Source organism: Phalaenopsis equestris, unplaced genomic scaffold (genome assembly GCF_001263595.1).
Source record: "Phalaenopsis equestris unplaced genomic scaffold, ASM126359v1 Scaffold000258, whole genome shotgun sequence".
Classification (NCBI taxonomy): domain Eukaryota; kingdom Viridiplantae; phylum Streptophyta; class Magnoliopsida; order Asparagales; family Orchidaceae; genus Phalaenopsis; species Phalaenopsis equestris.
This window is the reverse complement of record NW_018164700.1, coordinates 783455-787226: the sequence shown is the minus strand read 5'-3', so window position 1 is coordinate 787226 and position 3772 is coordinate 783455. Positions and strand designations below refer to the sequence as shown.

General features: G+C 41.6%; 1 long non-coding RNA gene across 1 annotated transcript; it reads left to right on the top strand.

The window, feature by feature from the left end:
• Positions 1-540: 540 nt before the first annotated feature.
• Positions 541-1054, top strand: LOC110024481. Its single transcript, XR_002294004.1, has 3 exons — positions 541-625; positions 778-862; positions 966-1054. It is a non-coding gene; the product is annotated as an uncharacterized LOC110024481 (long non-coding RNA).
• Positions 1055-3772: the final 2718 nt, after the last annotated feature.

The window sequence follows — 3772 nt, the reverse complement described above, 5'->3', positions numbered from 1 at the left end:
AAACGCGTCGAAATTCAAATTTCACAAAATATTGATCCGCGATCGATCGTACCAAAATGTTTACTCGAGGGAAATGGAAATTGCGGCGATCGGCAACGCCGACTCTCCGAATTGCGAAGCCGGTGCGCGCAAGAGTGCGAATTGTGCAGAAGGCCACCCTAAGGCTCGGAAAGGTCCTATAGGAATCCATTTTGGGTTTCCTCATATCGGTTTCATCCTTCTAAGTGTTAGAAGTCGATACCGCACACGCGAAACTCCAAAAGAGGACGGAAATAGGTCGAACTAAAACGAGGCGGGCACCACTTCTAAGGTGCTAACATAGTCGCAGGAAGACCCCTAAGGCTAGATCCTAATTCCTACGAGAAATACTAGACCTCACGAAAATTGAGGTCAACAGTTCCTGATCTCAAATATGTATTTTTCTTTAACTAGCAATTTTCTCTATGCTATTTTTTTCTTAAATTACAGATGACCCGAGTGATTTTCTTACTTATTTCCTAATTATGATAACGTCTCTGGTTGAGCTTTAATTTTTTGTGTAGGCTATTTCTTGCTACTCTAAAGCTCAACTTCTAAGACCTGGAGATCCCGTTATCCTAAGCAATAGAAGTGCAGCTTTCTCCAGGTCAGTGTTCATTATGTTGACATTTGATTTAATTTTTTAGAGTTTTCTGTTATCATACGATAATATTTCTATGCAACTATTATGTTTTTCCATTAATTATATGCTAATTATGTTAAAACTTGACACTGAATTCAATATTTTAAATGTAATAGGAATAGCCAAATTCTGAGAGAGAGATCTGCTACTGCTTCAGAGTATCAACCATTGAATGGGTTAGATCCAACAACTCATGCAGAGGTATTCTTTTTATTGTGAAGCATGTTTTTCAAGAAGCTGTTTCGTAAATGATAACAATATTCTTCTTGTCAAAACGTGCTAATTTTATGAACTTACTATTCAGCTTGCATTAAAGGATGCTGATAAAGTTTTAAGTATTCGGACTAATTCTCCCAAACCATATTTACTGAGGGCCAGGGCGCTGATTTTGGTAATGTTTTTTTTTTCTTACTTTTTTTTGTTCAGTGTTATCATTGTACGCCTTGTTTTTTCTTTATGTTTAGCCTGCGTTTTATAATCATTTTTTATTGAGCATTGTTCTAGAAGGACAATTTCAAATATTTTGTTTCCAATTTCCTTAATATCTAGTTTGAGTTTCGCTTGACAATATATCCGTGACTTTGAACTCTGCTAACTTTTTAGACACTTATTTAGAGTAAATGGAAGCGTTTTTTTTTAAATAGTGACTTTTTTTTCGTCCACGTTCCCTTCATGTCCTTTGTGCTTTTTGATTGAATTTGGTAGGTCTTAGATCAGGGTCGATAGTTGATGTTATGATTTTCAGACACTTTTAATGCAACTTGCAACTTTTTAATATTATCCATCCATTTATCTTGAGGGGCCTTTGTACTGCATAAATAGACTGTTTTGCAAAATGGGAGCTTTTTAAATGAACTTTTATTCTGTTCCGTGGTTTGGTGAAGTGATTGATTATCAGTTTGAGGTCATTAATATTGACATTTTTTATTATGCCCAATTTCCAAAATCTTTAAGATGGCCATCAGAGTGCTTAGGTCACTGATACGCCTGCACCTGCGCCTCCCTCTCATGTCTTCCAGGTCACGTCTTCCGTTTTCGCTGAAGGAACAATTGTAAGAGAACCAGTTTGGACCAGCCAGACCAAGCTAGACCCACTTGCGGCCTGGCCAAGCCAGCCGGCCCAACCTAAAGGGGTGGGTTTTCCAGAAATGCTGAGGGCGATTCCAGTGCCCGGTTGGGGCCCACTAAACTGCTAACTACGTATGGGAGGAAGGGAATCAAGGGGGATTTTTGGGGAAGGGTTTGAAAGAGACTTTGGAAAGTATTTAGGAGAGCTAAGAGCTATGGTTTGTTTTCTTGTTTTGTGCTGGCTGCAGTTTTCTTCTCTTCTTGTGGTATTCCTAGCAAGGTCTAGGGTTTGTGGAGAGACGATTTACCTCTCGAACAACAGATCATCATTGTATCTTGCTTGTTTTCTTTGGTTTTCATAAGAGCAGCCCACCTTTCAGTTTTTTCTACGTATTTATTTCAATTTTGTCGTTGTTGTTTGTTGTTTTTGGTTCTAGATCGTATCAAATCGGTATCAAAGTATAGATCTTGGAGGAATGACAACAAAGAAAGTGAATTTGCTAGAAGTAGGAGAAATCAGATCGGGAATAGAAGAAAGGTTTGTCACCATAGATGACAGGTTGTTATTCCTTGGAGAGCTGAATGAATGACGGATTTGAGAGCATAGGGGAAATGCGAGAGATGATGAAGAGACTCATGGAGATGCAATCCAAGGCCCTGTCGACCGCTCAAGTTACAAACCTTAACCAAGGGTTGGTCAGGGAATACTTGTCCAGATCAAGTGGGAAGAAGATTGGACGAGAGGAAAATGAGGACATCATCTACCATCAAGAGCGTCCCCTTGGGACTCTGAGAGGAGGGGGGAGTGGAGATTTCCGATGGAGGGGGTTGGGCCAAACATTAGAGGTGAGTTGGTGCAAGGCGCACAGAAGAGCATGAAGGAGGAAGGAGGGAATCAAGAGTGGGGGTATGGATATGAACGAAGAAGAGAATTTCACCCTAGACACATGGGGGGAAACACCAGAGGAAGATGAAGTTGGGGTGGAGATGCACGGGTCAGAAAATTGAAGATGCCGATCTTCGAAGGAGAACATGCACATGGGTGGGTGCATTGGGTGGAGCGATACTTTGCAGTCAATGTGTTAACTAATGAAAAGAAGCTCGTGGTAGCAGGATTATGCTTGGAGGGAAAGGTTCTAGTGTTTTTTCAATGGATGGAGGTAAGGTATTTGATACATTTGCTGGAGGAGTTTAAGGATTGCTTGTTGGAGAGTTTTCGAGCCATCCAAAAAGGAGACCTACATGAGCAATTCTATGCTCTGACTCAGGAGGGGATGGTCACGGAGTATAGGGAGAGGTTCGAGCTCTTATTGGGGTGGCTGAGTGGTATTTCTACATCAGAACTGGAGGGAAGCAACTTGAAGGGCTTGAAGCCCGATATCTGAGCGACCATCCGATCATTGAGACTGCGCGGATTGAGGGAAATGGTGGAGCTCTCCCTGATGATGGAAGACAAGAAATAAGTGAAGAAGATCAACAAAGGTGACAACAAAGGAGAATTATACAAAAGTGCCTCGACAGCCATGACACCGAGGACTCTGACAATTCATTTTAGAAAGAGACGCTAAAGGAGAAGAATACGGGGATTCGTTCCGGGGGCAATTTCAAGTGCCGCACCGATGCAAAAGTGCAGAATAAAAGAGAAAAATGATTATGTTATTGCTATGACAAGAAGTATGCCCCAACCACCATTGCAAGGAGCACACCCTTAAGATCTTTTTAGTTCAAGTGGAGGAGATAGAGGGTGAGGAATCAGAGGAAGGTGCAGTGGAGGAGGAGGAGCATTTGCACTTGGATGTAGAGGAGGTGTCCCTCAATTTAGTGGTGAGATTTACTCCAAATTACACTATGAAAGTGAGGGGGCAGATCGAGGAGCTGCCAATTGTAGTGCTGGTGGATAGTGAGGCCACACATACTTTATCTCAAATCAGGTCGTGGATCAGTTAGAGTTGGAGCTTGTGGCCACAAAGAACTTCGACGTCATGATGGGGATAGGAAATGTTGAGAAAAGTCAGGGAATTTGTAAGGGTTTGGTTCTTACAC